General features: G+C 37.1%; 1 protein-coding gene across 2 annotated transcripts in view; it reads left to right on the top strand.

Annotated features, from left to right (window-relative positions):
- Arfip (ADP ribosylation factor interacting protein arfaptin) overlaps nt 1-22772 on the top strand; it is a 121698-nt gene that overhangs the window by 78265 nt on the left and 20661 nt on the right. The gene's annotated exons all lie outside the window — the stretch shown is intronic.

Below are 22772 nucleotides of genomic sequence, written 5' to 3' on the forward strand. Positions count from 1 at the left end.
TCGTCCTGCATCTAAAGTAGGGTAACGAAGAGCTGTTCAATCTAAAAAATGTACATCACTCAGATCCTGCGGTTCTTCCTTTTCGTTGTTAAAGGTTTGAAGTATTAGGAATTAAAAGACGTTGCACGTTTGATGGTGCGACATTAAATCTTCGCTTTATTAAATAAATTCTTATCTTTTATAGTAATTGACTTAACCTATACATTCATAAATATCTTAATACTAATAACTAAAACTAAGTACATAGGAAATGGAGTATGCATACATGTACGTTTGTATACAGTCTTTGTATACATGTAGTTTTGTATGCATGGCTCCATACATGTAGGTTTGTACATGTTGTTTAGCAACGTCAGCAGATCAATTTGAGTGTTTTGGTATTTTCCCACAATGGGTTGTATGTTTGTATGTATACTCAAAATTTATTAGCTGTGAATGGATATGGGTCTCATATTCGGCATTCCATTGATGTTGGTTAACCGTCTGGGTTAGTTCAATAATTTATGTTGGACAATATTGTAATATGATTATTACTAAAATATATTTGGAGTTTATGATGAGTATTATTGCAAGTGTGTTACAGTGGGTATGAAGCATAATGCTACATTACAGTGGGTATGACGTATAATGCTACAGGTTGTGTTCTGATTGTGGTCGTTTGGATCTTCGTAGTATTGGTCTTGGTAGTATTGGTCCTGGTAGTGTTGGTTATGGTAGTGTTGGCTATCCGTCGCTCCGTCGGTGTTTATGTGAAAGTTCCTTTGAACTTTGATAGGGGGATGTTTATCATTGATGTATTAGGTGGCCGTTTGCTCATTTCTTGGGCTTTAGGGCGGTTCATATAATTTACCGCTCTTGTCCTGACGCTTTCGTCTACGTCCATGGGTTGAGGTGGTTTAGGTGGTCTGGGAGCAGCATGGTGTTGTTGGTTAAAAGGGTTTTGTGGTTGGTATCTATTTACCTGGTTTGGGTTTTGGTTGGCGTATAGCTGATAGTTGGGAGGATTCAAATTTTGCTGATGATAGTTTTGTGGAATGGGATTTGATATGGGTTGAGGTAGGTGTGCCAGTTCGGGATAAAACCTTGATTGTGGTTGGAGTTGTTGGTAAGATTGCGGCTGGGGGTATTTTACCGTGAAGGGCTGCTGTCGTGGATTCGGAGAATTAAAGCTTTGTTGACGGGAGTTAGACATGTGGTTATTCGCGTGGTTTGCCCTGAAGTTTTGGTTTTCGAGCTTCAGGCAAAGGTGTAAGGCTTCTGACAAACTCTTTGGTTCCTTTATGCCAAGTAACCTGGGGAGATCATCCGAAAGTCCTCTGACGAAGGTGTCGAGGGCTTTAGCTCGGTAATTCTCAGTTAACAGGTGAACTGCTTCTTCACCTATCTCCATACAGCCTATTTTATTTAAAAGTAGTGATAGGTGTCAGTATACTTTCTGGTAGAACTCATTAATGGACACTCGTCCTTGTATGAGACATGTCATTTGGTACTCTAAAGTGCCTATGTCTCGTTTGTCGGCGTAGTGGGTAGTTAGACATCGGGAAATTGCTGTCCAATCTAAAGGGGTGGTGCACGATTCTAAGGCTATGTCTGCCTTTCCAATTATCTTATTCCTAATGACATTCAAAATGCCGAAATATCTAGGTGTGCCCTTTGAGGGTACATAAATTCTCAAAATTCTTTCAACACTCTTTTTCCAGGAGCTAAACTCTGAGGCATTTCCTGAGAATTCTCTCAATGAACGTACAACATCTGGAATCTTATCCATTTCACTCATATTATTTTGGAATTGGGCGTCTATACTTTGATCAGTTATGATAGGATTTGTTTTGTTGTTAAGGACACTCTGTACTATATTAGGCACGCTTGCCTCTATGGTTATGGATATCATGCTTCTTATCATATTGGCCAAGTCTGGTGAAATTTGGTTATTAGGGCTTGGCGGTGCTGGTGGTGCAGCAGGAGGGTTAGCTCCAAGCATTGAGGGTCTAATCAAATTGTTTGGATTTGACATTGTAAGGAATTTTTGATTTTTTTTCTCTTCGGTAAGGGATTTGATTTCCTGAACTTTAACTGATCTTAAATCACAAAAAAATCAAGATTGTCTTAAGAAGGACTCCTAAATTTTTTCTTTTTTTTTAATTTTATTTCCGCACTTTCACTTTTTTTAAAAGTTTTTTTTCTTTCAATGAAATATCTAAGTTATTAAATTCTAAATTAGTTCTAAATTATTTAAATTTTTGAGTAATTTTCACAATAAGTATTCGAATTTCGTAATTTTAGATTTATTCTAAATTCGACAAATTTTCAAAATGTAATTTTTTATGTAGTATTTTACTTCTCTTATTTTTTATAATTTTTAATTACTGTAAATGTTTTTGAAAGTTACTTAGTTTTCAATATTTTCCTTTTTTCTTAAAAAAATTTTTTCGCTCGTTACTTTCTAAATTTTTCAAATATGCGTTTTTAAAATGAAATTTCAAAATTTAGTAGATTTCAATTTTTTTTTTAAATATTCCTAACTTAAATATATATTTTCCTACATTAATTTCAGGTCCATCTCGATATGTATGTATTCTTCCCTTTTCCTGGCGGTACTCGTGGTACACTGGCTTATACCTTGTTGCTGGGGGTGGCTCCTTGGCTGGTATCGTCGGGGTGTCCGGGAAGTTTGTAAGTTTTCACTACCCCTTTCACGCCTCTTTTTTATAGGTATCTTTTAGTAACACAGACTGGGATAGTTTTTCCTTTCGTAGCACTTTATTATTTGTAGTAGTTATTGAAAGTTTTTCCTTCTTTTCTTGTATCACTCGCTTTTCGACCAGTTTCCTTTCTATTGTGGCACTTTTGTAAGTTAATTTTCGACCGGTTTTCTTTCTATTGTGGCACTTTTTGTATTGTGGCACTTTTTGAAAGTTAATGCTATACTGGTGGCACTTTTGGAATTTTGAGATAACAGTTTCCTTCGCGGCACTTTATTAAGCTTAATACCGATTTTCCAACACTATAAGTTTACCAAACCAAGCCTTTTAGCTCGGGCGCCAATTATTGTATCCGTTATTAAAGTTACTAAAAAAATAATTTTTTTTGGGTCTCAATACCTTTATTATTATTTATTCACTAATTTAATTATTGGTCGTAAGACCTTTCTTTCTTACTCACTAATTAAAACTGAACGTTTACAACTAACTGCTTACAACTGACTGACTTAAAATCATCAACCTGCGTATTGCTGACTGAGCTACATTAGCGTCAGCTCGAATGTTGACTTAGTTGGTGCTAACTCCTCCACCCCAAAAACGAACGTCCTCGTTTGTTAAGGTAGGGATTTCGGATGCTACAGGTTCCTTGTTATCGTTTACCTGGATGCTTATTTTGTAGCTTGATAACTCGTCTGGTTCCTTTGTAAAATGTCTTCTTGTTACTGGTGCGAATATGAGTCCTCCTAGGCAGATTATTATCATGATTGTTATAGAAAAATTTGTGATTATGGCTGCTTTGTGTTTTGTGCGCAATGAATTTATACGATTTGTGTTATTTATATGGAGTTCTTTCATCATTTCCAAACTTAGGATTTCTTCTTGCTTTGACGGGACATTTGACTGGAGAATTGCAGGTAGTGGTTTGCTGGTTAGTAGTTCGTTAAAAGAATATATCTGTTTATTGATGCGAACTGTGGAATTATGGTACTGTATTGCGTACGACCCTGTCAGGTTTACTTTTTGGTTGTCGATATCTATGGTGCCGTTGTATTGATTTAGTAGTAGGATGCCAGGAGTGATGCTTTCTACGGTTGAGATGTGCTGGTTATTAAGAAAACCGCATTCAGCTGGCTTGCTTCTCAGTAGAGGTGGGACACAGGTAGTGTTGCTAATGTCTACTATATCCTTACGGTTACATATTCTTACATTATTATTTTCTTTACATTTAGATTCAATTGTGTATGGAAAACGTTATTATTACATGTTACAATGTCCTCGTAAGGAACTTTATTAATAAATTTTCTTATCTTTATAGGTTTTATCAAAATTGACTCGCAAATATCTTCATTTGTTATTGGTAATCCTATTATGTAAAATAACATTTTATCGTTTGTTGCAATTTTTACGCTTGCGATTTATAGTGATTCTTCTATACTACTTAGGGTAAAATTGTTTTTTTCGTATATTGATTTAATTAACATAATTTCTTCATTTGAAAATATATAGGAGTTGACTATGCCGGCCTTAGCCCAATGTATCTCATAGTCTATATTAATTATTTCTTCTTTGATAATTTTTAACCTATATTTCATTTCAATAGCAAAATTATGTTGAGTGTGTTCATCCGTTTGTATGGATTTCGCGATTTTATTAGAAATTGCTGTAATTTCATTTATTTTATCAAAAATTACTTTATTAATTACCACTTGCTGGTTATTATTTTCAACTATATTATTTATTTCATTTTCTAAGATGACTTGGTCGTCGTGGTCGGGATTTCCTGCGATCCACTTCCAGATGGTTCCTAGTTCATTAATTGCTCTTTTAAATTTCCTTGGTTTAAGTCTATTCAAATAATCTTGTATTGAGAATGGGCAAGAGGGGGTTTTCTTCGTTGATTTGTGTCCTAATTGTATGGCTAAGTTCATTTAGTGTCTTTTGGCATACGTCCAGATCTATTTGATGTATAATTTTGTAAGTTCATATTTGAATTTTGGTTTTTCCCGTATTAAATGTTGCAAGTTGGAGTAATCTATTATTTTAAAATCCGCGTACACTAGGTTCACGAAAAGTCTGTAAGAGAGAATTTTGAAGGGGGAATTTCTTATTTTACTAAAATCATATTAAGTCTTAATGTTACTCTTATGTACTATTCGTCCTTTTTCAGTAATTACTACACTAGATTTATCTTCTTTCACGATTTCTTTCCTATATCTAGCAGTGAGTTTTGATCCTATTCTTTTATTAATCCTAACATAAATTATGTCACCAGGGGTGTATGTCTTAATGGGTTTTCGTGTTTTATTATGGATTTCTAAATCCTTTGCTTGTCTTTTCCGAAGGGTTTCTATGTTTTCTCGGGTCTATCGAGACTCGTCTACCGAAAAATATTTCTATAGTTCATTTTCCTGTTGCTGACTGTATGGAGTAATTATATTCATATGTGCATCTATCTAATAGTTCTTGAAATGAGCGATGGTCAGTGTGTATAATAACTTTTGATGTGCCGTATACGTAATTTCTGAAGGAATTTACAGCCCAAATTATTGCAAGCATTTCCTTTTCATTTACTGCATAATTTTCTTCAGCTTTGTTGTTTGTTCTTGAAATAAATGTGATCGGTTTACCATTTTGTTCCAAAACTGCGCCTATGGCATATTGTGAGGCATCTGTAGTTAAGTCGAAACCTTTACTGTAATCGGGGTATTGTAGGATAACATCTTTGGATGTGAGGGTGGCGTTAATTTTATTGAATGCTTCTTTTGCTTTTTCATTCAAATTTATTAGAATTTTCCTCGAACTGCTTTTAGACATTCTTCCTTCCTCTCCTCGAAGTAGGAATGTCAGTGGTTTTCCTAGTTTACCATAATCTTGGATGAATCTTCTATAATATCCGGATAAACCCAAAAATGAGCGTAAGTCTTTAATTGTTTTGGGGTAGGGGAAGTCTGTTATTGATTGTACTTTGGCTGGGTTTGTAGAGATTCCGTCAGAGGAGACGACAAATCCCAAGAATTCGACTTTCTTTTTGAAAAAGTCGCACTTGTCAATCTGGACTTTCATGTTTGCCTTGTTCAGAGTTTCGAAAATTGTGTCGATATGTTCAGCGTGCGTTTTTTCGTCCTCTCTAAATATAATTATATCGTCTATGTATACATAGCAAATTCTACCTATGTGTTCCCTAAGTATGTCGTCCAGTGTCCGTTGAAAGATGGCAGGGGCGTTCTTTAAGCCAAAAGGAAGTCTCGTGAACTCGTATTTTCCGTTGTTCACTGAAAAAGCTGTTTTTTCCACGTCAGATTCCTTAAGAGGAATTTGATGGAAACCGCTTTTTAAGTCAATCACTGAGAAAATTCAATCTTTCCTAATTGGGAAAGTACCTCGTTTATCTCGGGTATTGGAAACCTATCTGCGATTGTTACTTGATTAAGTTTCCTGTAATCAATGACCATTCGAAATTTTTTTTTCCCTGAGGCATCGTCCTTTTTAGGTACGGCCCAGACGGGTGAGTTGTATGGGGATCTTGATTTACGTATTATTCCGTCCTCTGGCAGTTTGTTTACCTGAGTCTCAACTTCTTGCTTAAGGCTCATAGGATATGGGTATGATTTTGAGTATATTGGTGTGTCAGAATTTGTGCGAATTTCGGCAACTACTTTTGTTGTATAAGTTAGTTTTTCGTTTGGCTCTGCAAATAAATTACGGTGTTTCTGTGCTAATTGTCTAATTTCGTTTTTTTCTACCGTGGTCATGTGTTTGTATTGTGTTAACATATTGTACACTGTATTGTCTTATAAAGATTTTTTTTATGTTTGCTATAACCATAAAATTTTCTTTTGTATGTATGACCGCTGAGAGTTCCTTTAGGCTGTCATTGTCTAGTATTGCATGAAAGGGTAGCAAGAAGAATTTAAGCTTGTAGTTTTCTAAGTTGAAGAGGTTGAGATATGTGTGGTGGGTAATTTTGATTTTTTCCCCGACAGAATTTGCAAAAAAGAGGTTGTCGTTTTCTATTGATTTTGTTAGTAAGCTGGACTGGATATAATTTTTGTTAGATCCAGTGTCCACTAAAATGTTTAAAATTTCGCCGCTCTTCGTCCTGCATCTAAAGTAGGGTAACGAAGAGCTGTTCAATCTAAAAAATGTACATCACTCAGATACTGCGGTTCTTCCTTTTCGTTGTTAAAGGTTTGAAGTATTGGGAATTAAAAGACGTTGCACGTTTGATGGTGCGACATTAAATCTTCGCTTTATTAAATAAATTCTTATCTTTTATAGTAATTGACTTAACCTATACATTCATAAATATCTTAATACTAATAACTAAAAATAAGTACATAGGAAATGGAGTATGCATACATATACGTTAGTATACAGTCTTTGTATACATGTAGTTTTGTATGCATGGCTCCATACATGTAGGTTTGTACATGTTGTTTAGCAACGTCAGCAGATCAATTTGAGTGTTTTGGTATTTTCCCACAATGGGTTGTATGTTTGTATGTATACTCAAAATTTATTAGCTGTGAATGGATATGGGTCTCATATTCGGGCATTCCATTGATGTTGGTTAACCGTCTGGGTTAGTTCAATAATTTATGTTGGACAATATTGTAATATGATTATTACTAAAATATATTTGGAGTTTATGATGAGTATTATTGCAAGTGTGCTACAGTGAGTATGAAGCATAATGCTACATTACAGTGGGTATGACGTAGAAAAAGAAAGAAAAAAGAGTGTTATATAATTGTTTTCTGAACAATTGTATAAGACTCTGTTATATTTTCAATGATTTTGATATTTTATTGTTACTTGATATTGTAGTGAAAGAGGTTGTTTGATTTGTTTTCGATTTGCTGACCTTGCTATTTTTATTGTTATATTTTAGTGCATATCCTCTTTTTTTTCAAAAATGTTTACATTTTACATATATATATTTTTTTTGTATAGTTCTTTTTTCAAAAAAAAAAATGTTTGAGTTTTTATATATAGAGAATTTTTTAATTTGTTTTTGCATAGCCCGTCTTTAAGAGCGTCGACTCACTTAAAAATCGGCATGTTTTTACAAATTGTGTAAATTGGAATGATTCTTTACTTTAAGTTATGAATGTATGGACTGCTATATCCTTATCTTTATTGTTCCTATCATTATTTTCTAAATTATTTTTATAGTTCCTACTATTATTTAGGAACTTATGCAAAATATTTTCCTATCGAATTTTTTCTATGTAAATAAGTTATTGAATAATTTTTATTATTTATCTACCTAGGGTTAGAGAAAAAGAAATTTGCTATTAATAGTTTCTAATCTATTGGGGTTAAAGTAAACTATTTTCCTAATATGTAAAAATATGGCCTTATTAGACCTAGGCAATAAATGAATGTATATTATTTTATTTTCAAACTAATTCCGCATATTATTCAAGGAAAAGATTTTTTTTTTTTTTTTTTTTTTTGTCGCTTGACATTTTTCATTCGTAATAAGGTAAATCTGTAATAATTGCATAACAAAATAGAGGGGTTGCTGATGAAAGAGCGGGCAGTTATGTATTGGTAGTGGCTCCATTAATGGATAAGTGGAAGGTACAGTGGGTGCAAAAAAAAATTTTCGTATTTTTAAATGTTATTTTTTTTTTTTATTTTCCATAATTTCATATTTTCCAGCTATTTCTTTGATCTTATTTGTCATGCGATTTCTGCGGTGACCACCAAGACAGAATCGTCATGACTTTTATGAAGAATTTATTTTTATACCGGGATTTGTCACTTTCACAACCTTTTTGGGTTTGTGCAATTGTTTGATCTTAGAGAATTTGGGTACATACTTTTATTATTTTAAATTTGCCTACTCGAGTAAATAATCATTTCCACCAATTTGTCCCTTAGGACAATTGTGATTTTCTTATAAATACCAAGTCCTAGATTGGCGGCATTTGTACAACGTGTGTACAGCCTGATAAGTAATTGTCCTAAGTCAATTTTATCATCCACAATCAGGTTTCTTGTATTTCCTACGCTACCATTTTTCTATCCTAAGATGAAAACGAGCGCGACATGTCTTATTGCAAATTTGTATAGCGCTTCACTTATATTTTTATAGGTCCTCTTTGTGACTATTCTTCATCATTTTTTTTTTTGTTGTTATGGGCTCGTTTTAAAAGTTTCTTAGTTTTTGCCTATTTCCACTGTCCTAAAATTTCCTATTGCTTCATGACCATTTTTGTCAGGAGCCATAAAAGGAGTTATGCGAAAAATTTTTTTTTGATTTGCTGTTAACTTTAGGCAGTATTGCTTTTACTGTCGATTGTGACATTTTTAGGTTTACTATCTGAGATTTATTTGAATTTATCGCTTTTCCTCAGCTTTGGTTTGGTACTGGTAATGGGTTAGACACGAGTTGTGGCGGGTTTTACCTGCCTAAATTGGTGCTTTATATAGTTTTTGAGCATCATAGCTATTGTGATGATCAATAGCATGAATACACAACCTATAATTGCTAACCAAACATCTGGGATGTTCGGAGTACTTTCTGTATCTACCCTAGTTGATGGCTCATACTTGATTATTTTATTATCTCTTATTTCAGAGCTTTCTTTTCCTACTTCGTAGCCAGCTATGGCTACCATAATGCCATGGGCTATTTTTGTCCACCAAGACATTTTGAGATTTTCCTCTACTTTTATGGGAGTTGAACTAAATTGAATTTTTAATACAATTTTTGATTGTATTCTTTATCTTAAGCATTCTTTTTTATTTTTATTATTTTTATACTCAGTTGAGCAGAGCTCACAGAGTATATTAAGTTTGATTGGATAACGGTTGGTTGTACATATATAAAGGAATCGAGATAGATATAGACTTCCATATATCAAAATAATCAGGAGTAAATTTTGAGGTATCTTGATGAAATTTGGTATGTAGGTTCCTGAGCACTCATCTCAGATCGCTATTTAAAATGAACGATATCGGACTATAACCACGCCCACTTTTTCTATATCGAAAATTTCGAAAAACCGAAAAAATGCGATAATTCATTGCCAAAGGCGGTTAAAGCGATGAAACTTGGTAGATGGGTTGACGTTATGACGCAGAATAGAAAATTAGTAAGACTTTGGACAATGGGCGTGGCACCGCCCACTTTTACAAGAAGGTAATTTAAAAGTTTTGCAAGCTGTAATTTGGCAGTCGTTGAAGATATCATGATGAAATGTGGCAGGAACGTTACTACTATTACTATGTATGTGCTAAATAAAAATTAGCAAAATTGGATGAAGAACACGCCCACTTTTTAAAAAAATTTTTTTTTAAATTCAAATTTTAACAAAAAATGTAATATCTTTACTGTATATAAGTAAATTAAGTCAAAATTCAACTCCAGTAATGATATGATGCAACAAAATACAAAAATAAAAGAAAATTTCAAAATGGGCGTGGCTCCGCTCATTTTCATTTAGTGTGTCTAGAATACTTTTAATGCCATAAGTCGAACAAAAATTTACCAATCCTTTTGAAATTTGGTAGGAGCATAGATTCTATGACGTTAACTGTTCTCTGTGAAAATGGGCGAAATCGGTGGAAGCCACGCCCAGTTTTTATACACAGTCCACCGTCTGTCCTTCCGCTCGGCCGTTAACACAATAACTTGAGCAAAACCGATATATCTTTACTAAACTTAGCCCACGTACTTATCTGAACTCACTTTATCTTGGTATAAAAAATGGCCGAAATCCGACCATAACCACGCCCACTTTATCGATATCGAAAATTACGAAAAATTTAAAAAATGCCATAATTCTATACCAAATACGAAAAAAGGGATGAAACATGGTAACTGGATTGGTTTATTGACGCAAAATATAACTTTGGAAAAAACTTTGTAAAATGGGTGTGACACCTACCATATTAAGTAGAAGAAAATGAAAAAGTTCTACAAGGCGAAATCAACAGCCCTTGGAATCTTGGCAGGAATACTGTTAGTGTTATTGAATATATAAATAAATTAGCAGTACCCGACAGATGATTTTCTGGATCACCTGATCCACATTTGGTCGATATCGCGAGAACGCCTTCACATATACATCTAAGGGCCACTCGCTTTTAAAACCCTCATTAATACCTTTAATTTGATATCCATATCGTACAAACACATTCTAGAGTCAACCCTGGCCCACCCTAATGGCGATATCTCGAAAAGGCGTGCATCTATAGACCTAATGCCCACTCCCTCTTAAAATGCTCAGTAACACTTTTCGTTTGATACCCATATCGTACAAACACATTCTAGAGTCACCCCTGGCCCACCCTAATGGCGAAATTTCGAAAAGGCGTCCACCTATAGACCTAATGCCCACTCCCTCTTAAAACGCTCAGTAACACCTTTCATTTGATTCCCATATCGTACAACTAGAGACACCCCTGGTCCACCTTTATGGCGATATCTCGAAACGGCGTCCACCTAGGGAACTAAGGATCACTCCTTTTCAAAATACTCATTAACAGCTTTCATTTGATACCCATATCGTACAAACATATTCTAGAGTCACCCCTGGTCCACCTTTATGGGGATTTCTCGAAAAGGCGTTCACCTATAGAACTAAAGCCCATTCCCTTTTAAAATACTCATTATCACCTTTCATTTGATACCCATATCGTACAAACACATTATAGAGTCAGCCCTGGTCCACCTTTATGGCGATATCCCTAAATGGCGTCCATCCATAGAACTATGGCCTACTCTCTCTTAAAATACTCTTTAATACCTTCCATTTGATACACATGTCATACAACCACATTCCAGGGTTACCCTAGGTTCATTTTCCTACATGGTGATTTTCCTTATTTTGTCTCCATAGCTCTCAACTGAGTATGTAATGTTCGGTTACACTCGAACTTAGCCTTCCTTACTTGTTCCTTATTTAGTTGACATAAAAGTTGTTGGAAAAATTGTACAATTTTTTAAAAATTATTATTATATTATTTTTGTATTGTTTACATTATTTTTGTATTGTTTATTGTTATTATTTTTTTGTTTTCTACGCCACATTGGGCTTCAATCTTTTTGCTAATTTTTAGGTTGAAAATGCGTTTTTTTTTTTTGATGCTACTTAGCATTTGGCATTGTTGGGGAACACTTTCCTCATCATACGCATTATTTCTTCTTCTTTGGTAGTGGGATTTATAATGTCCTCAATTGTGGGTTCCCTTTCCATACCTATTATCTTCCACAATTTCTATAAACCTAGTTCTTTGGGTAGGTCCCAAGTGTGTCGGGTATTTTCGTCCCACCAATAGAGAGGAAGATCTGAGGATTTTCTTTGCATTTTAGTAGTTATGGTGATTTTTAAAAATGTTCTATGGGCTTTCTTTAGAGGATAGGTGGACTGTCTGAAGTTGATTTACTATTTTACAGAGGTCTCCTAAACATTCCAATTTACTTGAATTTTTTTTTTGTTATAAAAGTTTAATTTAGGATTTTTAGCATTTTAGCTTTTTTTTTTGAATAAGAAGTTTTTACTTTTTTTTCAATAAGTAGTTTTAATTTTCCTCCTAATTTAAATTTTAACAATTTAGTTTTTTATACTATCAATTTTTTTTTCGAGGTCCAAAGAAGTTATTCGTACATACTTTTGTTTTAGTTTAAATTTTCCATTTTTTTTCAAAAAAAATCCTAAGCAAAAACTCTCTCTCTTGATTCTAAATTTTATATACATACTTATTCTAAGGCATTTTTATTTAATTGTCCAGCTTGTTATTCACGTCCAATGCCGGGATCCTGTGGTATATATTTCACTTCACGCCTAATGCTTTTATTCTGGGTGTATATTCCACTTCACCTGCGCGCTCCTTTCACTTCACGCTTAATGCTTTTATTCTGGGTGTATATTCCACTTCACCTGCACGCTCCTTTCACTTCACGCTTAATGCTTTTATTCTGGGTGTATATTCCACTTCACCTGCGCGCTCCTTTCACTTCACGCTTAATGCTTTTATTCTGGGTGTATATTCCACTTCACCTGCGCGCTCCTTTCGCTCGATTTTTGAACGTGGCAATCAAAATTTCTTAAAAAGGAAATTTGTTCCTTTTGCCTTATTGGCAGAATTTAATGAATTTACTTTTTGTTTAAATCTTGCACGGTCTCCTCCAGCTAGATTCTTAGCAGTTTTGCCAATATTAAATCTGGTCTGGCAGGATCTTCCCTTCAGCGAGATCTAGAGAATTTTGCTTAAGAGCAAATTTTCAGCTAATTAAAGATCAGGCTGGCAGGATCGCCATGAATTATTAGGAATTAAAAGACGTTGCACGTTTGATGGTGCGACATTAAATCTTCGCTTTATTAAATAAATTCTTGTCTTTTATAGTAATTGACTTAACCTATACATTCATAAATATCTTAATACTAATAACTAAAAATAAGTACATAGGAAATGGAGTATGCATACATGTACGTTTGTATACAGTCTTTCGGGGTTATTCTGTGTACTTGACAAATTGTCAATAAGTTGACAAATAATCAAGATTTTTATCAAGTTGACAAATATTTCTATTCTGTGCATAGCTTGACAACTCTAAAAAGCTCTACGACCTGTGCTTTTCACCATATTGGGGTGAACTAAATTAGCTAAGCGTGGGGCAGTTGAGGGCGAGCAGTTTAATGTGAGTTATAAGGGAGTAATTTGATGTGCTTATAGGTGTATGAGTCGTGACACAGTGGATGACGTACCCGACTCACACGTTTGGGGTTGCGGGTTCAAAGCCCACTGCAAGCAAGCATTTTTTAAATTTATTATTTTTTTTTATTTTATAAATTATTATTTTAATGGACTGTATTTTATTTTCATTTAAATCAACGGTTTAGTGCAACAATCCCGAAATGGAAAAAACGTAAGAGTTAAATATTGTTCTTAATTTTTTGTAATAAATATTTTAAAATCATAGTTTTTTCAAAGAAATCAAAAGTGGAACGTGCTACGCATGAGCAATTGGAGCGATATGTCTCATTTTATGCTTCTAACCCCGAAATTGGAATAGGACAAAATAATCCGCTGGGTTTTTTGGGGGTCATTTCGGCATGGCTTTGGGGACTCCCTCGGGGCATTTGGGGTTTCCCTCGGGGTCATTTGGGGATCATTCCGGGACGGGTTTGGGGACTCCCTCGGGGTCATTTGGGGGACATTGCGGGATTGTTTTGGGGTCCCCATCGGGTGCATTTGGGGGTCGTTCCGGGATCCTTTTGGGGACTCTCGGGATAATTTGGGTGTCTTCCGGGATGATTTTGGGGACTCCATCGGGGTCATTTAGGGGTCGTTCCGGGATGTTTATGGGAATTCCCTCGGGGTCTTTCCGGTGTGGTTTTGGCGACTCCTTCGGGGTCTTCCCAGGGTGAATTGGGGTCGTGCCGGGATGTTTTTAGGGACTCCCTCGGAGTCATTTGGGAGAATTCTGGGATGGTTTTGGGGATTCCCTCGGGGTCACTTGGGGTCATTCCGGGATCCATTTGGGGACTCCCTCGGGGTCATTTGGGGGCCATTCCGGGATGGTTTTGGGGACTCCATCGGGTCCTCCAGGGGTCATTTAGGGGTCGTTCCGAGATCTTTTTGGAGACTCTCTGGGGGTCATTTGGGGGACATAACCCCCAAATAACCTTCCGGAATGACCTCGGGAGAGTCCCCAAAAAGATACCGGAACGATCCCTAAATGACGCCGGGAGGACCCGATGGAGTCCCCAAAACCATCCCGGAATGGCCCCCAAATGACCCCGAGGGAGTCCCCAAAACCGTCCCGGAATGATCTCCAAATGACCCCGAGGGACTCCCCAAAACCTCCCCGTAATGATCCCCAAATGACCCCGCGGGAGTCCCCAAAGCCATGCCAAAATTACCCCTAAACGACACCGAGAGAGTCCCCATAAACATCCCGGAACGACCCCTAAATACCCCGAGGGAGTCCCCAAAACTGTACCGGAATGATCCCCAAATGACCCCGAGGGAGTCCCCAAAACAATACAGGAACGACCCCGGGAGCACCCAATGGAAACCCCAAAACCATCCCGGAATGTCCCCCAAATGACCCCGAGGGAGTCCCCAAAACCGTCCTGAAATTACCCCCAATATCCCCAGAGGATCTTCCCACAATAATAGCAAAAGTAATAAATCTTCCATTTTCTCTCGATCGCACAATAACAGAATTCTAATTTAAGTTTATCCGTATAAATTAAATTATCAAGAGCGTTTGACTTATTGACAATTTGTCAGCGAAAAGGCTGGTGAATTTGTCAAGTGCACAGAATAGGGCTGTTTGTATACATGTAGTTTTGTATGCATGGCTCCATACATGTAGGTTTGTACATGTTGTTTAGCAACGTCAGCAGATCAATTTGAGTATTTTGGTATTTTCCCACAATGGGTTGTATGTTTGTATGTATACTCAAAATTTATTAGCTGTAAATGGATATGGGTCTCATATTCGGCATTCCATTGATGTTGGTTAACCGTCTGGATTAGTTCAATAATTTATGTTGGACAATATTGTAATATGATTATTACTAAAATATATTTGGAGTTTATGATGAGTATTATTGCAAGTGTGTTACAGTGGGTATGAAGCATAATGCTACATTACAGTGGGTATGACGTATAATGCTACAGGTTGTGTTCTGATTGTGGTCGTTTGGATCTTCGTAGTATTGGTCTTGGTAGTATTGGTCCTGGTAGTGTTGGTTATGGTAGTGTTGGCTATCCGTCGCTCCGTCGGTGTTTATGTGAAAGTTCCTTTGAACTTTGATAGGGGGATGGTTTATCATTGATGTATTAGGTGGCCGTTTGATAATTTCTTCGGCTTTAGGGCGGTTCATATAATTTACCGCTCTTGTCCTGACGCTTTCGTCTACGTCCATGGGTTGAGGTGGTTTAGGAGGTCTTGGAGCAGCACGGTGTTGTTGGTTAAAAGGGTTTTGTGGTTGGTATCTATTTACCTGGTTTGAGTTTTGGTTGGCGTATAGCTGATAGTTGGGAGGATTCAAATTTAGCTGATGATAGTTTTGTGGAATGGGATTTGATATGGGTTGAGGTAGGTGTGCTAGTTCGGGATAAAACCTTGATTGTGGTTGGAGTTGTTGGTAAGATTGCGGCTGGGGGTATTTTACCGTGAAGGGCTGCTGTCGTGGATTCGGAGAATTAAAGCTTTGTTGACGGGAGTTAGACATCTTGTTGCTCGCGTGGTATGCCCTGAAGTTTTGGTTTTCGAACTTCAGGCAAAGGTGTAAGGCTTCTGACAAACTCTTTGGTTCCTTTATGCCAAGTAACCTGGGGAGATCATCCGAAAGTCCTCTGACGAAGGTGTCGAGGGCCTTAGCTCGGTAATTCTCAGTTAACAGGTGAACTGCTTCTTCACCTATCTCCATACAGCCTATTTTATTTAAAAGTAGTGATAGGTGTCCGTATACTTTCTGGTAGAACTCATTAATGGACATTCGTCCTTGTATGAGACATGTCATTTGGTACTCTAAAGTGCCTATGTCTCGTTTGTCGGCGTAGTGGGTAGTTAGACATCGGGAAATTGCTGTCCAATCTAAAGGGGTGTTGCACGATTCTAAGGCTATGTCTGCCTTTCCAATTATCTTATTCCTAATGACATTCAAAATGCCGAAATATCTAGGTGTGCCCTTTGAGGGTTCATAAATTCTCAAAATTCTTTCAACACTCTTTTTCCAGGAGCTAAACTTTGAGGAATTTCCTGAGAATTCTCTCAATGAACGTACAACATCTGGAATCTTATCCATTTCACTCATATTATTTTGGAATTGGGCGTCTATAGTTTGATCAGTTATGATAGGATTTGTTTTGTTGTTAAGGACACTCTGTACTAAATTAGGCACGCTTGCCTCTATGGCTATGGATATGCTTCTTATCATATTGACCAAGTCTGGTGAAATTTGGTTATTAGGGCTTGGCGGTGCTGGTGGTGCACCTGGAGGGTTAGCTCCAAGCATTGAGGGTCGAATCAAATTGTTTGGATTTGACATTGTAAGGAATTTTTGATTTTTTTTCTCTTCGGTTAGGGATTTGATTTCCTGGACTTTAACTGATCTTAAATCACAAAAAAAAAATCAAGATAGTCTTAAGAAGGACTTTCCTAAATTTTTTCTTTTTTTTAATTTTATTGCCGCACTTTCACTTTTAAAAGTTTTTTTTCTTTCAATGAAATATCTAAGTTATTAAATTCTAAATTAGTTCTAAAAAATTTAAATTTTTGAGTAATTTTCACAATAAGTATTCGAATTTCGTAATTTTAGATTTATTCTAAATTCGACAAATTTTCAAAATGTAATTTTTTATGTAGTATTTTACTTCTCTTATTTTTTATAATTTTTAATTACTGTAAATGTTTTTGAAAGTTACTTAGTTTTCAATATTTTCCTTTTTTCTTAAAAAATTTTTTTCGCTCGTTACTTTCTAAATTTTTCAAATATTCGTTTTTAAAATGAAATTTCAAAATTTAGTAGATTAAAATTTTTTTTTTTTAATATTTCTAACTTAAATATATATTTTCCTACATTAATTTCAGGTCCATCTCGATAAGTATGTATTCTTCGCTTTTCCTGGCGGTACTCGTGGTACACTGGCTTATACCTTGTTGCTGGGGGTGGCTCCTTGGCTGGTATCGTCGGGGCGTCCGGGAAGTTTGTAAGTTTCTACTACCCCTTTCACGGCTCTTTTTTATAGGTATCGTTTAGTAACACAGACTGGGATAGTTTTTCCTTTCGTAGCACTTTATTATTTGTAGTACTTATTGAAAGTTTTTCCTTCTTTTCTTTCGACCAGTTTCCTTTCTATTGTGGCACTTTTGTAAGTTAATTTTCGACCGGTTTTCTTTCTATTGTGGCACTTTTTGAAAGTTAATGCTATACTGGTGGCACTTTTGGAATTTTGACATAACAGTTTCCTTCGCGGCACTTTATTAAGCTTAATACCGATTTTCCAACACTATAAGTTTACCAAACCAAGCCTTTTAGCTCGGGCGCCAATTATTGTATCCGTTATTAAAGTTACTAAAAAAATAATTTTTTTTCGGTCTCAATACCTTTATTATTATTTATTCACTAATTTAATTATTGGTCGTAAGACCTTTCTTTCTTACTCACTAATTAAAACTGAACGTTTACAACTAACTGCTTACTACTGGCTGACTTAAAATGGTAAATTAGTTCTAAATATAACTTAACTCTACCTGTGCCAGCATTATTTCGTTCGGCGCGTGAGGATGGTACTCACCGGCTTGTATGGATGGTGCTGAGGGCTGTTGGAATGACCGGTGATGGCGCTGCTGTGTCCTTCGATGTTTGAGTTTTCTCAGGAAGATGTAATGCTCTATTAAACGTTGTAAGCTTCCTTCATGAGTTGATACCAATTCCGTCTGCGTTCAAGCTGCTAATGATGGTTAAATGGGTCGAACTTAGTTGTTTAAGAGGCTGGTACTCACCGGTTGGTATTGGAAAATCAGTACTAGTAGGGCCTTCCGGATTGCTGGTGATATGGTGCGCTGGAGGGTTGGTTATGTTGTGCTGGCTGTCGCTGCTTCACTCTCTGCACGGTGATACCTGCGCTGATGTCTGCGGCAAACTCTTGTCTTCAAGACGACGGAAATGGCGCTCCTGGGGAGAATTTCTATATATTCACACTCTATTCGAATGAAACAATTGGGTTTCTCGTTTCACTTTATGGCGTAGTGCGCTTAACTTTATAAAATTTATTCCTTATACAATTACTCTTCTAGGTATTGAAATCGTTTTAGTTTTGCTCACGAAGCTCAACTTCACACAATATGTGCTACAACTTTATTTATAGAGATAGATATTTAAAAATTCAACGAGCGAGTTTTTTTTTTTTGAAATATGCTTGCACTGATTTGTCTCTACTCGACAATCAAAACCAAACTTAATCCGTGGGCGGCTAAATATTTACTTTGGTTGTGTTCACGCGCGTTTGGCGATGGGTTTTCAGAAAAAAGGTATAATGATTATGTTACAAACTCAGGAAGAGTCAGAGAGTTTGATTTGCATACACAGGCGACCTTTTTCACAATATCATAAAAAATTAGCAAACCGCGAAGCTTCTTCAAAATTGGCCTATCCCTCCTAGGCGTACTAAGCGCCTAACGTATGTTGCAGCTCGATCAACGCCCTAACTGCTTCCTTAATGAGGATTTTGCCCACTTTGCTTTTGTACGTTGAGGTTCGTAGGCCGGTGGCGGTGCATCTTATAGTGCGATTGGGCACGGTTGGTTACGGCGGACGCTGGACGTTCTTGCAGCGGGTGGCGGTTGTGGTGGCTGGACGTTCCCACTGCTGCGATGGCGTGGCCTGTGGCGGCGCGATGAATGGCGGTGGCGCCTTGGTGGTTGCTCGGTATTCGGGGTTTGGCGGATCCCGGTGTCTCGATGCAACAACGTATGGTGAGGGAGTTCACAGACGTGGCAGCGCTCGCTGGATGAACATGCGCGTGTGGCGTGTGACAGTGCCAAGCAGTTTGTGCAATAATTGTGTGCCCGTGCAACTAAGGCGCGTTGTTGGGGCTGCATGGCAGCGAACACGGAGCACATTGATAGTGCATGGGGTCGCATGCATAAACGGCATCGTCGGTAGTCGGGCAGGACTTCGGCACGTTGTTGGCGAGCTGTGGGCACTGTCACCTGTGATGCTAGCGAGCGGCGCGGTGCGGGGACTGGAGGGCGTTGGCGATCCATCTGAGGAAGATAGGATAAAATAAAATTTTATTCACTCGTGAGGTTGGGAGTGAATGTTGGCAGGGTTTAAGTTTGTTTCTGTTGATTTTACGATAGCACAGGGAGTTGGACTGTATTATGTTCTGGGGATGCTACTGAGCATTGAGGGCCTGAGTCAGGCTCAGAGGGCGTTAGAAAGCACAATTTTGTGATGTGCCTTGTGAGTACGCCATTCTGGGTGCGTACGTCGACTACTCGGATATGGCCGTCTCTTCCTAGATGTGTGTCTTCCACGCGTCCTAGGCGCCATTCGGTAGGGGGTAGGTTGTCTTCTTTGATGACGACTAGATCGCCGATTTTAGGGGGAGGTTGAGCGGTTTGCCATCGATAACGCTTGTGTAACTCCATGAGATAGTCATTCTTCCACCGCTTGCTGAATTGGTGATGTAAAAATTTCAACCGTTCCCAAAGGTTGATAAAAGAGAGGTGTTCATAGTTCGGTTCGGGGATGGCGAGAAGAGGTGCGCCTCGGAGAAAGTGGCCAGGTGTGAGGGCGGTGAGATCCGCTGGGTCCTGGGAAAGCGGGGAGATAGGACGAGATTGAGTACGGCCTCTGCGAATTAATAACGTTGAGAATTCTTCAAATGTGAAGCTGTGTGTTCCGGCGACCTTTTTAGAATGGGGTTTGAAGCTTTTGACGGCAGATTCCCATAATCCGCCCATGTGGGGTGCGCCGGGGGTATAAATTTGTTTAGCAACGTAATGAATGGCAATGGTATGAAGCATAATGCTACATTACAGTGGGTATGACGTATAATGCTACAGGTTGTGTTCTGATTGTGGTCGTTTGGATCTTCGTAGTATTGGTCTTGGTAGTATTGGTCCTGGTAGTGTTGGTTATGGTAGTGTTGGCTATCCGTCGCTCCGTCGGTGTTTATGTGAAAGTTCCTTTGAACTTTGATAGGGGGATGGTTTATCATTGATGTATTAGGTGGCCGTTTGCTAATTTATTCGGCTTTAGGGCGGTTCATATAATTTACCGCTCTTGTCCTGACGCTTTCGTCTACGTCCATGGGTTGAGGTGGTTTAGGTGGTCTTGGATCAGCACGGTGTTGTTGGTTAAAAGGGTTTTGTGGTTGGTATCTATTTACCTGGTTTGGGTTTTGGTTGGCGTATAGCTGATAGTTGGGAGGATTCAAATTTTGCTGATGATAGTTTTGTGGAATGGGATTTGATATGGGTTGAGGTAGGTGTGCTAGTTCGGGATAAAACCTTGATTGTGGTTGGAGTTGTTGGTAAGATTGCGGCTGGGGGTATTTTACCGTGAAGGGCTGCTGTCGTGGATTCGGAGAATTAAAGCTTTGTTGACGGGAGTTAGACATCTTGTTGCTCGCGTGGTATGCCCTGAAGTTTTGGTTTTCGAACTTCAGGCAAAGGTGTAAGGCTTCTGACAAACTCTTTGGTTCCTTTATGCCAAGTAACCTGGGGAGATCATCCGAAAGTCCTCTGACGAAGGTGTCGAGGGCCTTAGCTCGGTAATTCTCAGTTAACAGGTGAACTGCTTCTTCACCTATCTCCATACAGCCTATTTTATTTAAAAGTAGTGATAGGTGTCCGTATACTTTCTGGTAGAACTCATTAATGGACATTCGTCCTTGTATGAGACATGTCATTTGGTACTCTAAAGTGCCTATGTCTCGTTTGTCGGCGTAGTGGGTAGTTAGACATCGGGAAATTGCTGTCCAATCTAAAGGGGTGTTGCACGATTCTAAGGCTATGTCTGCCTTTCCAATTATCTTATTCCTAATGACATTCAAAATGCCGAAATATCTAGGTGTGCCCTTTGAGGGTTCATAAATTCTCAAAATTCTTTCAACACTCTTTTTCCAGGAGCTAAACTCTGAGGCATTTCCTGAGAATTCTCTCAATGAACGTACAACATCTGGAATCTTATCCATTTCACTCATATTATTTTGGAATTGGGCGTCTATAGTTTGATCAGTTATGATAAGATTTGTTTTGTTGTTAAGGACACTCTGTACTAAATTAGGCACGCTTGCCTCTATGGCTATGGATATGCTTCTTATCATATTGACCAAGTCTGGTGAAATTTGGTTATTAGGGCTTGGCGGTGCTGGTGGTGCAGCAGGAGGGTTAGCTCCAAGCATTGAGGGTCTAATCAAATTGTTTGGATTTGACATTGTAAGGAATTTTAGATTTTTTTTTTCTCTTCGGTAAGGGATTTGATTTCCTGGACTTTAACTGATCTTAAATCACAAAAAAAAATCAACATTGTCTTAAGAAGGACTTTCCTAAATTTTTTCTTTTTTTTTAATTTTATTTCCGCACTTTCACTTTTAAAAGTTTTTTTCTTTCAATGAAATATCTAAGTTATTAAATTCTAAATTAGTTCTAACTTATTTAAATTTTTGAGTAATTTTCACAATAAGTATTCGAATTTCGTAATTTTAGATTTATTCTAAATTCGACAAATTTTCAAAATGTAATTTTTTATGTAGTATTTTACTTCTCTTATTTTTTATAATTTTTAATTACTGTAAATGTTTTTGAAAGTTACTTAGTTTTCAATATTTTCCTTTTGTCTTAAAAAATTTGTTTCGCTCGTTACTTTCTAAATTTTTCAAATATTCGTTTTTAAAATGAAATTTCAAAATTTAGTAGATTACAATTTTTTTTTTTAATATTTCTAACTTAAATATATATTTTCCTACATTAATTTCAGGTCCATCTCGATAAGTATGTATTCTTCGCTTTTCCTGGCGGTACTCGTGGTACACTGGCTTATACCTTGTTGCTGGGGGTGGCTCCTTGGCTGATATCGTCGGGGCGTCCGGGAAGTTTGTAAGTTTTCACTACACCTTTCACGCCTCTTTTTTATAGGTATCGTTTAGTAACACAGACTGGGATAGTTTTTCCTTTCGTAGCACTTTATTATTTGTAGTACTTATTGAAAGTTTTTCCTTCTTTTCTTTCGACCAGTTTCCTTTCTATTGTGGCACTTTTGTAAGTTAATTTTCGACCGGTTTTCTTTCTATTGTGGCACTTTTTGAAAGTTAATGCTATAGTGGTGGCACTTTTGGAATTTTGAGATAACAGTTTCCTTCGCGGCACTTTATTAAGCTTAATACCGATTTTCCAACACTATAAGTTTACCAAACCAAGCCTTTTAGCTCGGGCGCCAATTATTGTATCCGTTATTAAAGTTACTAAAAAAATAATTTTTTTTGGGTCTCAATACCTTTATTATTATTTATTCACTAATTTAATTATTGGTCGTAAGACCTTTCTTTCTTACTCACTAATTAAAACTGAACGTTTACAACTAA

The sequence above is a fragment of the Eurosta solidaginis genome, chromosome 1, assembly GCF_040869045.1.
Source record: "Eurosta solidaginis isolate ZX-2024a chromosome 1, ASM4086904v1, whole genome shotgun sequence".
In the NCBI taxonomy this organism is placed as follows: Eukaryota; Metazoa; Arthropoda; class Insecta; order Diptera; family Tephritidae; genus Eurosta; species Eurosta solidaginis.